Here is a 14,533-nt window from a genome sequence, read left to right on the forward strand (position 1 = left end):
ATTTTGATGTTGCTTTGCCCGGGGTGCGAACCCAGGGCATACGGTGTGATAGGCGGAGCACGCTACCATCACACCACGGTGGCCGCACATATGCAGTCATTTAAGGTAATTCCATGTGCTAGTCAAGGAAAATGTGCCTGATATGTTTTGAAACAAGAAGTTATGTTTGAGTTATGGTTATAAGTTTTTATTTACAAATGTGTAAACTAAAATATAAAAAAAATTTTATGAATTAACCAAAAAAATTGCTGGCCTTTTTTTAGCTTCTTTTTTTTCTAAATTTAGCTTTTTCTAACCTTTTTTTTTTGCCAATCTAGCTTCTTTTTTGTTCATCACCTGGCAACACTGATGACAGTAAACGAAATAACAGAAGGAAAGGAAATACTCTTGCCAGTGTTCGGTATATAAATGAAGCAAACTTATCGATGGTGGATTCATAACATCCCCTACCCCGTGAATCACTATTAGCGTTTTCTTTTCTGAAATAAATTGTTGCCTAAGTAAATGGTAAATCCTTAATAGTGTTACTCCTACCCCAAAAAGAATTAGAGGGTTTAAAGAAATTGTGGAAGATAATAGGTATGGAAAGGGAACCCACAATTGAGGATATTATAAACCCCACTACCAGGGTGGAAGAAATAATGCGTATGATGAGGAGAGTGTTCCCCAACGATGCCAAATGTTAAGTAGCATCTGAAAAAAAATATATATTAAAAGTTCGTTTAATACAAATAGATAAGAATATTTCCAAATCTAATATATATTGTTACGAATATTAGCAAAACTAAGGAGTGCTGCCAACTCTAAGCCGATGCTAATCAGTGACGTGAATGCACATCAATAATTCAATCATCATGTATCTACATAAACGAAACAATAACTGCGTCTACATATATGTACCATGTACGTATACGAGCAGCGGAGAGTCAATGCACAAATACATGCATATATCTGTGATACTCCTATAAGTATGCAATGAGAAAAACTATAAAATTGTGCAATTGTAGTTACAGCTGAGAAGTTTGAGAGCTCATGGACAATGCTAGTAGATTCTAGAAGATGCGAACGAGGAAACCAAAGAGTATAAAAGGCGACAGATGTAGAGGCGCTGTAATTCAGTTTGATTTGAGTTGTAAAGCAGTTTCGATTAAGACGATATCTAGCGAGCAATAGCAGTATTATTTTGAATAGTAGAGTTTCATTGAGCTATCAATCAGTGTGGTTATTAAGCAAGCTATTCGTTGCACAGTTTGAGTGTTATTGTGAAGTACTTTAATAAAGGCCATTTTGCATTATTACAAATTGGAGTTATTTATTCAACAGTTTAGTGATTTGAACTTAGCAGAGGATTGCAAATAAGAGGATTTGCAGCAAATTCATTACAATATTATAAATGGCAAAGTTTGGATGTTTAGATGTTTGGATGTTTGGATGTTTGTCCAGACGTTTGTCTTTGTGACTCTATCACGCAAGAACGGCTGGACCGATATCCGGGATTCCGTCGGGGTAATTTCGGGACTTTTTCGGGCTAATACGGGATCATTTGGGACCCTTCCGGCATCACTTCTGGATGGATTTTGGGATCTGTACGGGAACCCATCAGGGTTATTTCTGGACTTTTTCGGGACTATTTCTGGACCATTTGGGGACCCTTTAGGGATCATTCCATGACTTTTTCTGTATTATTTCGTGATCAATTCTTGATCGTTTGCCGGATCCATCAGGGTCATTTCGGGACCATGTTGGGATCATTTGGGGACCCTTCCGAGGTCATTTCTGGATCCGTACAGGATTCCGTAGGAGTCATTTTGAGATTTTTTTTGTTACTTTTTCGGAATAGTTATGGAACCCTTCCGGGATTACAGCTGGATCAGTGCGGGATCCCATCGGGGTCATTTTCGGACTATTCCGGGATCATTTTGGGACCCTTCCGGAATAATTTCTCTATGGCTTTCGCGATCCGTGGTGGACCCGTCGGGGTCATTTCGGAACTTTTTCTGCATAATTAAGAACCCTTCCTGGACTGTTTTCGAGATCCGTCCGGGAGCCCGTCAGGGTAATTTCGGAACTTTTTCGGGACTATTTTGCGATCACTTTTGTACCCTTCAGGTATCATTTCTGTGTAGTTCTCCGGATAAGTCTGGAATCGAGTCGTTGTCATTTCGGGTGTTTTTGAGACTCTTACGGAACTTCGCGGATCCGTCCGCGATAGCGTCGGGATCATTTCGTGGCTTTTTCGGGATAACTTCGGGATCATTTAGGGAACATATCAGGTTATCAGCTCATTTAGTTCTTTTTTTTACTCAATTACAAAAATAAAATGCATTAGACAGAAAAAATGTTTAAGCAGATAACTTGATAAGCAGGCTAACGTGAATAGCCCATATATCTTATTTTCTCCTTGCGGACGGGGTCGCGGGTAAAGGCTAGTATATTATAAACTACACTAAGAAAATTTTTTTTTTTTGGAATTTAAAATTTTTTTTTTTTAAATATTTTTAATCAACAATATCCACAAAATAAAAAGTCATAAAACAAAATATCTAACTTCTTATTAAAATTAGAAAACTTTCAAGATGTCTTGGTGGACAAAAATAGCCCAAGGCATTATGGTAGCCATAGCTGGCTACGAGGTAGGGAAAGAAAGCTCTGAAACAACAAATAGCAAGATAATCAAGTATGAGCCACCAACTAAGGTAAATACAGAAAATACTCCGAACATCCCAGATGTTTGGTTAGCAGTTATAGGTTGTGTATTCATGCTATTGATCATCACAATAGCTATGATGCTCAAAAACTATATGAAGCACAAATTTAGGCAGGTAAAACCCGCCACAACTCGTATCTAAGAAACACCAGTTTTTGCAACCCATTACCTAAACCAAACCCAAAGCTGAGGAAGAGCGATAAACAATTCAAATAAATCTCAAATAGTAAACCTAAAAATGTCACAATCGACAGTAAAGGCAACCCTGCCTAAAGCGAACAGCAAATCAAAAATTCGTATAATTCCTTTGAAGGCTCCTGACAAAAATAGTCACGAAGCAATATAAAGTTCTAGGACAGTGGAAATAGGCAAAAACTAAGAACAAGAAAAATTTTAAAAACCAGCCCATAACAACAAAAAAGAAAAGAATGAAGAAAAGTCACAAAGAGAACCTATAAAAATATAAGTGAAGCGCGCTATATAAATTTGCAGCAATAAGACATGTCGCGCTCCTAAAATGGTAGCGTAAGAAATACAAGCAACCTGATTGTAGATGATAAAATTGACTTAAGACAATTACTTATCAGGCTGTACACACGTTGTACAAATGCCGCCAATCCAGGACTTGAAACTTTTAAGAAAAACACAGTTGTCCTGAGGGAAAAATAATTTAATATTTACTCGAGTAGGCAAATTTAAAATAATAAAAGTAGGTACCCAAATTCTCTAAGATCAAACAATTGCACAAACCCAAAAAGGTTGTGAAAGTGACAAATCCCGGTATAGAAATAAAAATAAATTCTTCATAAAAGTCATGACGATTTTGTCTTGGTGGCCGCCGCAGAAATCACATGACAAATAAGATCAAAAATATTGCTGGAAAATAGGGAAATTATTAAAAATTTAAAGATACGAAAATCTTTTTTTGCACCCACTGTACCTTCCACTTATCCATTAATAAAACTACTCCGCTATTCCATCAGCAACCCCCTCTATTATATATACAATTTATTACAGATTTACCTAATTATGAAAAAAAATAAGGTCAAGTAAAAAAAATTCTTTTTTCCTTGAATAAAAATTAAATAAATACGATCATTTATTACCTAAGTCTCATAAGGTCATATTTTTACATATTAGGAAAGTATTCTACTTTAGCCCCAATAGATTAGAAAATATTAATAGCAAAATTGTTTTTTCTCTAACCCTAGGTAGATAAATAATAAAAATTATTCAATAACTTATATACATAGAAAAATCTTGATAGGAAAATAATTTGCATAAGTTACTAAATAATAGTAGGATAAAAATAGTAGGAATTATAAAAATAATTTAGAAACTAGTAATAGAAGCAATAAATAAGGAATTAGTAGTCCATCTAAGATATCTCTTGGAAATAATCTAAAAATAAATATTCCAATCTATTCAGTAATAATTAGTATCTAAGCAATTGAAAACAAATTTTTTTTCTGTTTCATATTTCCATATAAATATTAGAAAATAATTTCAAAAAAACAAAGCGGATTTTAGATAGGTCGACACATTTAAAATTCGGCTATAAAATATATACAATAAGTAAAATAATCATTAAACTTAAAATTTTGAAAAAAAGGGATATGCATAAAATGTAAACAATAAAAATATCAAGGTCAGCAAATCAGAAACAAAGCAAACAACCTCTTTCACTACAATATCAAGTTACAGTAAAATATCAAAATCATTAAAATTACGACAAAGAGTCTTATACAATTGTTCACAAAACAATTATATAACCCTCGTTTTCTAAGGCGGATGGTGTAGCATTATGCGTCATACCCACCTATGTAATACACTTGCGGCATTACGCATCATGAACTTCTATGCCAAATACATTTTAGTAATAATCATATTACAATATTATACAACATAAATTATTGAACTAACCCAGCGGTTAGCTAACATCAATGGAATGCCGAATATGAAACCCTTGTCCGTTCACAGCTAATAAATTCTGCTTATTATTTACATACAACCAATAATGGGAATTAACCAAATACTCACATTGATCTGCTGACTTTGCAAGCATTCATACAAATCTACATGTATGCATAGCATTAACCAAATTACTTGCATTGATCTGCTGACGTTGCAAACAGGCATACAAATCTACATGTATGCAAGCATGCATACAAATCTACATGTATGCAAGCATGCATACAAATCTACATGTATACAAAGCATGTATACAAACCTACATGTATGCATACCCCATTATCAATGTACATATTTTTAGTTTATTAGTATTTAGATAATTATGAATGTATAGGTTAAGTAAATAACTATAAAAGAGAAAGAATTTATTTAATAAAAGGAATTAATGTTTGACTACCAAACCTTTCACATCTTTTATTCCAAATCAAACATTTCAATTTCACCTCACCATATTCACTCATCTCCTGCGAAGACAGTCACCTTGTAGCGGTACAGGGGCTTATGCCGATCGCATTCGATACTAATTGGCCAGATGGGAGCGGCGCAACCGCGCTCACCTGACAGATGTGGTCGAATGCTATCGGTAACCAGGAACTGTCACCTCCTAATCCAGGGTGTCATGCGTCACCGTGCCCATTGGACTGGTTTACAGCCAGGAGGTCCACAACACCGGCTGTATTATAACGGCGCCTCCCTAACAGCGGGCCACCTTGGGGAGTAATCATGGCCTTACCGCGTCAAGGGGCTCTGCCGCGGCGGACCAACCCAGTTCCCCAGATAAATAATTTGACAACTACGCTTGCCACGTCAAGCATGTTGTCGTACGACAAAAATGAAGAAAAACAAAAACCAAAACCAAAACAACAACAAAAAACCAAACAACAACAGCAACGAAACAAAGAAAACGGGCTCCAAGAAGAGCAGCGGGCAAAGCAGTAGCAGGCCACGCAAGTACTACAGGAAATTCCTGGAGAGCCTCTCGAGAGAGGAGGCAATGCTCTTCTTAGAGCATATGAGGGACGACGAATCTCCCTCCACCAGCGCTGGAGTGCGCAGAGAACCGGCTCTTAAACCCGCGAACCCAAAGGGTAACACAAATACCCAAGAAAAGCAACGCGGGCCAAAAGAGCATAATAAGCAAAAGGCGACGAAACCCGCGATCCCCAGAGGCATCTCGGCCACTGGTGAGCAGCGCGGGCAAATCAAGAAAGGGGAGCAGGAGGGACAGGCGTCGAGCAATAAACCCGCGAACCATGGAGGGCCCAGTACCACCATAGAGCATCGCGGGCCTCCCGAGGAAAGAGGTACAGCAACTAAACGTTGCTCCGACGGTACCTCTACACATACGAGAGAAGGTGGCAACAACCATCCTAGCAGGCCCTCTAGAGAGCCGAGTAAGCATGGGCGATCACCGTCGAAGCATGATTGTGGAAGCAGCTCACAAGGCAGCTGCGATAGGTCCCAGAAAGGGAACGACACCAAACGAAACCGGGAAGAGTGAAGGCCCAACAGAAGGCATAACAGAGGGAGGCAACCTGCACTACCACCACCGGGCAGACCAGAATCGCTTACAGACAAATGGCACCTGGGACTAAGTGGGTCAGGTATAAAATGGTATCTCCGATACCTTGAGGAGGGCCTGTCGCCCAGGGAGGCAAGAGCCAGGGCAGACGAGCACAGGCATAAACCAGCCAACGAGCAGAGATCAGCGACCGCCGAACGGATAAATAGAAGCGAAAGTAGAGCACAGCCAGCGGCAGCTGGCCAGCATACACCCGGTCCCGCTGAAAAGCGTAGGATCGGGCAGATCACACCGGAGGAAACTCCCAGCTCAAAAAGGCAACGGGCCCATGCTCCGAAGAACACGGCAACCATGCGCCGGGACAATTTGGCCAGGGCGACCGGTTTACCCACTGAGACAGCACCAAGGCAGCAGAGCTACTCGGACGCCCTCAGGGGTATCCGAGTGGATGTGCTGCCCAGGAACTACCCAGCGGATGCCCTCAGTCAAGAGGACCTGACGATTCTCCAGGAACAGATAATGGAGGGAGTGCTCAGGGGGTGTGTGCATGCCCTAATATTTTGCGGAGTGTATTTCAGAGCAGGGCTCCTCGTAGACTGCGAGGATGAGAGAACAGCGAAGTGGTTCGAAGAGGTAATACCAACACTCGAGGGGTGGACAGGGCCACCATTATGTACCAGGCGCGGGGATGATATACCGCCCACACATAATGTGACAATGTTCCTCCCCAGGAGTGCGAAACGCCCCAAAGAATTTGTGATCCGGCTCCTCGCGAACCAAAACAAGGGCCTCAAAATGCAAAGGTGGCGCATCATAAACTGTAGCGCGGAAGAAACGGGCCTACGTCTCGACGTGGGCATTGACGAGGAATCTTACCAGCTCATTCGTAGGAATGGTTTGAAGCTGCATTACAGATACGGCTTGATCCATGTGAGACCTTGGAAGCAACCAGGCAACAGTGAGCGGCCGGAAGAAAGGGCGGAGGCAGAAGGCGTCGACAAACACGAGACGTCGGACGAGGACATGTGGGACGCAAGCACCGACACCATCCGAGCGTGTAAGTCCACAAACCCTCCCGCCGCAGCAAGCGGAAGCGATGCAATCGCACAGCCAAGGGATGATGAAATCCCTACCACACAGGAGCTCATCGAGGGCTTGAACCTCCAGGAGCTGGCATTAAATAAGCAGGACGATAGCGAGAGCGGGTTGTCGGATTACGACGATCCGATAAGGCCGGCCGGGCCAAAATGACCGGCATAAGTATCCAGGTAGCCCAGATCAATCTCCATCACGCCATTGCAGCCTCGGCTGTACTGGCGAGGAAGTTTGCCTCGGATGATCTGGGCATTGCCGTCATACAGGAACCTTGGTTATACAAGGGACATGTGAGGGGCCTTAATGTGAGTAATAGCAAAGTAAATTGGGATCTCTCCCAGGAGAGACCTAGAGCATGTGTAATGCGTAAAACAGATATTAACTATTTTTGCATTACAGAGTTTTTAAGTCGAGATTTGGTGGCGGTGCAAATCGATGCAAAGATCAATGGGGACGACTCCAGTATTGTGCTAGCCGCAGCCTATTTCCCGGGGGACGACAACATGGTCCCCCCAGATAACGTACAGAAGCTGGTAGCTCACTGCAGAAGAGCGAAACTTCCTCTAATCATAGGAAGCGATGCTAACTCCCACAATACGGAATGGGGCAGCAGTGATACCAACCAAAGGGGTGAGTGTTTGCTAGAATATATAGCCAGCAATGATTTAAGTATATACAACGTCGGGAGTAAACCGACGTTTGTTATGAGAGCTAGGGCAGAAGTCCTTGATATAACACTCGGCAACAACCTAACTGAGAATATGATCTCGGAATGGAGGGTCTCAGAAGAACCCTCCCTTTCGGACAACAGAATCATAAGGTTTGAGCTGGGCGCTGTATCGGGGCAAACCAACCCTAGAAGAAATCCCATGAAAACAGACTGGGACAGCTACAAAAGTATTATAGAAGCTAACATAGATAGCCTTAAGAGTAAAGGCAGAAGTACCAATTGTATCGAAATGGAGGGCAGGGTGGAAAGGGCAAATCAAATAATGATAGATGCCTATAACTCCAGTTGCCGTGTCTCCTTGATTAAGGATAAGAAGGCAACCCCCTGGTGGTCTTATGACCTGACGTTGCTAAGAAGGAAAGTCAGGAAACTCTTTAACGAGGCAAGGAGAACCGGCAACTGGGAGGAATATACCCAAAATCTAACTAAGTACAATAAGGAGATAAGAAAAGCAAAAAGGGAAAGTTTTAGGAATTTCTGTGAGGCAATTTCCAGCACGCCTGCAGCGGCAAGGCTACACAAGGCCCTAGCCAAAGAGCAGAGACAGACAAACCTAGCAATTAGGCTCCCAGACGGTACCTATACCGAAACGGTGGAAGAGCGAGCAAAGGCCTTGCTACAAGCGCATTTTCCTGAGGCCTCCCCGCAAGTACCGGAACCTGTATTCACCAGAGTTAGACCAACCCCATCGGACTGGCAACTAGCCAACTCCCTCTTTTGTGAGGCCAGAGTCAGATGGGCAGTGGAATCTTTTGAGAAACACAAATCTCCGGGGGTGGATGGCATCTACCCGGCGCTAATGCAGCAAGGGACACAGATCATCCCACATCTCGCCAGGATCATGAGAGATAGCCTGGCACTGGGATATATACCCACGATGTGGATAAGAGCAAGAGTAGTATTCATACAAAAAGTAGGTAAAAAGGACTATTCACAAGCAAAGTCCTTCAGACCAATAAGTCTAACCTCCTTTGTCTTGAAGGCAATGGAAAAGATAATAGACCAAGAAATCAGATCGAACGCCCTCAAGAGCTGGCCCCTACATTATAGCCAGCATGCCTACAGAGCGGGTAGGTCCACGGACACAGCTCTGTACCAGTTAACATCGGGGTCATTTCAGGACTTTTTCGGGATCATTTGGGGTACCTTCCGGCATCATTTCCAGATGGTTTTGGGATATCCGTCCGGGATCCCCTCGGGCTCAATTCGGGACTTTTTCTGGACTGATACGGGATCATTTGGGGACCTTTTCGGCATCATGTCTGGATGGTTTTCGGGATCCGTCCGGGTCATTTGGGGACTATCAGGGATTCCTTTGGGCACATTTATGGCATTATTTCTGGATAGTATTTCTGGATCATTTCGGGACTATTTTGGGATCATTTGGTGTATTTTCCGGTATCATCTCTGAATGGTTTTCGGGATCCGTCCGGGTCATTTCGGGACTATTAGGGATTCCTTTCCTCCCAGGAGAGACCTAGAGCATGTGTAATGCGTAAAACAGATATTAACTATTTTTGCATTACAGAGTTTTTAAGTCGAGATTTGGTGGCGGTGCAAATCGATGCAAAGATCAATGGGGACGACTCCAGCATTGTGCTAGCCGCAGCCTATTTCCCGGGGGACGACAACATGGTCCCCCCAGATAACGTACAGAAGCTGGTAGCTCACTGCAGAAGAGCGAAACTTCCTCTAATCATAGGAAGCGATGCTAACTCCCACAATACGGAATGGGGCAGCAGTGATACCAACCAAAGGGGTGAGTGTTTGCTAGAATATATAGCCAGCAATGATTTAAGTATATACAACGTCGGGAGTAAACCGACGTTTGTTACGAGAGCTAGGGCAGAAGTCCTTGATATAACACTCGGCAACAACCTAACTGAGAATGATCTCGGAATGGAGGGTTTCAGAAGAACCCTCCCTTTCGGACAACAGAATCATAAGGTTTGAGCTGGGCGCTGTATCGGGGCAAACCAACCCTAGAAGAAATCCCATGAAAACAGACTGGGACAGCTACAAAAGTATTATAGAAGCTAACATAGATAGCCTTAAGAGTAAAGGCAGAAGTACCAATTGTACCGATATAGAGGGCAGGGTGGAAAGGGCAAATCAAATAATGATAGATGCCTATAACTCCAGTTGCCGTGTCTCCTTGATTAAGGGTAAGAAGGCAACCCCCTGGTGGTCTTATGACCTGACGTTGCTAAGAAGGAAAGTCAGGAAACTCTTTAACGAGGCAAGGAGAACCGGCAACTGGGAGGAATATACCCAAAATCTAACTAAGTACAATAAGGAGATAAGAAAAGCAAAAAGGGAAAGTTTTAGGAATTTCTGTGAGGCAATTTCCAGCACGCCTGCAGCGGCAAGGCTACACAAGGCCTTAGCCAAAGAGCAGAGACAGACAAACCTAGCAATTAGGCTCCCAGACGGTACCTATACCGAAACGGTGGAAGAGCGAGCAAAGGCCTTGCTACAAGCGCATTTTCCTGAGGCCTCCCAGCAAGTACCGGAACCTGTATTCACCAGAGTTAGAACAACCCCATCGGACTGGCAACTAGCCAACTCCCTCTTTTGTGAGGCCAGAGTCAGATGGGCAGTGGAATCTTTTGAGAAACACAAATCTCCGGGGGTGGATGGCATCTACCCGGCGCTAATGCAGCAAGGGACACAGATCATCCCACATCTCGCCAGGATCATGAGAGATAGCCTGGCACTGGGATATATACCCACGATGTGGATAAGAGCAAGAGTAGTATTCATACAAAAAGTAGGTAAAAAGGACTATTCACAAGCAAAGTCCTTCAGACCAATAAGTCTAACCTCCTTTGTCTTGAAGGCAATGGAAAAGATAATAGACCAAGAAATCAGATCGAACGCCCTCAAGAGCTGGCCCCTACATTATAGCCAGCATGCCTACAGAGCGGGTAGGTCCACGGACACAGCTCTGTACCAGTTAACATCGGGGTCATTTCAGGACTTTTTCGGGATCATTTGGGGTACCTTCCGGCATCATTTCCAGATGGTTTTGGGATATCCGTCCGGGATCCCGTCGGGCTCAATTCGGGACTTTTTCTGGACTGATACGGGATCATTTGGGGACCTTTTCGGCATCATGTCTGGATGGTTTTCGGGATCCGTCCGGGTCATTTGGGGACTATCAGGGATTCCTTTGGGCACATTTATGGCATTATTTCTGGATAGTATTTCTGGATCATTTCGGGACTATTTTGGGATCATTTGGTGTATTTTCCGGTATCATCTCTGAATGGTTTTCGGGATCCGTCCGGGTCATTTCGGGACTATTAGGGATTCCTTTCCTCCCAGGAGAGACCTAGAGCATGTGTAATGCGTAAAACAGATATTAACTATTTTTGCATTACAGAGTTTTTAAGTCGAGATTTGGTGGCGGTGCAAATCGATGCAAAGATCAATGGGGACGACTCCAGCATTGTGCTAGCCGCAGCCTATTTCCCGGGGGACGACAACATGGTCCCCCCAGATAACGTACAGAAGCTGGTAGCTCACTGCAGAAGAGCGAAACTTCCTCTAATCATAGGAAGCGATGCTAACTCCCACAATACGGAATGGGGCAGCAGTGATACCAACCAAAGGGGTGAGTGTTTGCTAGAATATATAGCCAGCAATGATTTAAGTATATACAACGTCGGGAGTAAACCGAGTACGAGAGCTAGGGCAGAAGTCCTTGATATAACACTCGGCAACAACCTAACTGAGAATGATCTCGGAATGGAGGGTTTCAGAAAAACCCTCCCTTTCGGACAACAGAATCATAAGGTTTGAGCTGGGCGCTGTATCGGGGCAAACCAACCCTAGAAGAAATCCCATGAAAACAGACTGGGACAGCTACAAAAGTATTATAGAAGCTAACATAGATAGCCTTAAGAGTAAAGGCAGAAGTACCAATTGTACCGATATAGAGGGCAGGGTGGAAAGGGCAAATCAAATAATGATAGATGCCTATAACTCCAGTTGCCGTGTCTCCTTGATTAAGGGTAAGAAGGCAACCCCCTGGTGGTCTTATGACCTGACGTTGCTAAGAAGGAAAGTCAGGAAACTCTTTAACGAGGCAAGGAGAACCGGCAACTGGGAGGAATATACCCAAAATCTAACTAAGTACAATAAGGAGATAAGAAAAGCAAAAAGGGAAAGTTTTAGGAATTTCTGTGAGGCAATTTCCAGCACGCCTGCAGCGGCAAGGCTACACAAGGCCTTAGCCAAAGAGCAGAGACAGACAAACCTAGCAATTAGGCTCCCAGACGGTACCTATACCGAAACGGTGGAAGAGCGAGCAAAGGCCTTGCTACAAGCGCATTTTCCTGAGGCCTCCCAGCAAGTACCGGAACCTGTATTCACCAGAGTTAGAACAACCCCATCGGACTGGCAACTAGCCAACTCCCTCTTTTGTGAGGCCAGAGTCAGATGGGCAGTGGAATCTTTTGAGAAACACAAATCTCCGGGGGTGGATGGCATCTACCCGGCGCTAATGCAGCAAGGGACACAGATCATCCCACATCTCGCCAGGATCATGAGAGATAGCCTGGCACTGGGATATATACCCACGATGTGGAGAAGAGCAAGAGTAGTATTCATACCAAAAGTAGGTAAAAAGGACTATTCACAAGCAAAGTCCTTCAGACCAATAAGTCTAACCTCCTTTGTCTTGAAGGCAATGGAAAAGATAATAGACTAAGAAATCAGATCGAACGCCCTCAAGAGATGGCCCCTACATTATAGCCAGCATGCCTACAGAGCGGGTAGGTCCACGGACATAGCTCTCTACCAGTTAACATCTGCAATACAGAGGGCGTTCGAAACAGGGGAAACAGTGCTTTGCGCTTTCCTTGATATTAAGGGTGCCTTTGACAACACATCTCACGAAAGCGTAAACATAGCACTGCAGAGAAGTGGAGTTCAGGTGCCAATCCAGAGATGGATTGACAATCTACTCCGCACAAGAATCGCTGAAGCTCAAGTAGGCAGCAGCGCAGTTAAGGTTATTACAACGAGAGGGTGCTCCCAGGGAGGTGTCCTGTCACCCCTTTTGTGGAGCCTAGTAGTGGATGAACTCCTGCAAAAGCTATCAGACAGTGGCATAAGATGCCAAGGATATGCTGGCGTCCCTTCCGCCATCATTTCTGGATGGTTTTCGTGATCCGTCTGGAATCTCGTAGGGGTCATTTCGGGACTTTTTCGGCATCATTTGGGGTACCTTCCGTCATCATTTCTGGATGGTTTCCGGGATGCGTCCGGGATCCCGTCGCGGTCATTTCGGGACTTTTGCGGGATCATTTGTGGTCCCTTCCGCCATCATTTCTGGGTGGTTTTCGGGATCCGTCCGGGATCCCGTGTGGGTCATGGCGGGATTTTCTCGGGATCATTTGGGATCCCTTTCGGCATCATTTCTGGATGGTTTTCGTGATCCGTCCGGGATCCTGTCGGGGTCATTTCGGGGACTTTTTCGGGATCATTTGGGGTACCTTCCGGCATCATTTCTGGATGGTTTCCGGGATGCGTCCGGGATCCCGTCGGGGTCATTTCGGGACTTTTTCGGGATCATTTGGGGTCCCTTTCGCCATCATTTCTATATGGTTTTCGGGATTCGTCCGGTATCCCGTGTGGGTCATTTCGGGACTATCTCGGGATCACTTGGGATCCCTTTCGGCATCATTTCTGGATGGTTTTCATGATCCGTCCGGGATCCCGTCGGGGTCATTTGGGGACTATTTCGGGATCATTTGGGGTATCTTCCGGCATCATTCCTAGATGGTTTTCGGGATTCGTCCGGGATCCAATCGGGGTGATTTCAGAACTTTTTTGGGATCATTTTGGAGTACCTACCGGCATCATTTGTGGATGGTTTTCGGGTTGCGTCCGGGATCCCGTATGGGTCATTTCGGGACTTTTTCGGGATCATTTGGGGTACCTCCCGGCATCATTTCTGGATGGTTTCCGGGATGCGTCCGGGATCCCGTCGGGGTCATTTCGGGACTTTTTCGGCTCATTTGGGGTCCCTTCCGCCATCATTTCTGGATGGTTTTCGGGATCCGTCCGGGATCCCGTGTGGGTCATGGCGGGACTTTCTCGGGATCATTTGGGATCCCTTTCGGCACCATTTCTGGATGGTTTTCGTGATCCATCGGGGATCCCGTTGTGGTCATTTCGGGATCATTTGAGGTACCTTCCAGCATCATTTCTGGATGGTTTCCGGGATGCGTCCGGGATCCCGTTGGGGTCATTTCGGGACTTTTTCGGGATCATTTGGGGTCACTTCCGCCATCATTTCTGGATGGTTTTCGGGATCCATCCGGGATCCCGTGTGGGTCATTTCGGCACTTTTTCGGGATAATGGGGTCCCTTTCGGCATCATTTCTGGATGGTTTTTGGAATCCGTCCGTGATCCCGTCGGGGTCATTTTGGGACTATTGCGGGAACATTTGGGGTATCTTCCGGCATCATTTCTAGATGGTTTTCGGGATCCGGTGTG

The sequence above is a fragment of the Eurosta solidaginis genome, chromosome 1, assembly GCF_040869045.1.
Source record: "Eurosta solidaginis isolate ZX-2024a chromosome 1, ASM4086904v1, whole genome shotgun sequence".
In the NCBI taxonomy this organism is placed as follows: domain Eukaryota; kingdom Metazoa; phylum Arthropoda; class Insecta; order Diptera; family Tephritidae; genus Eurosta; species Eurosta solidaginis.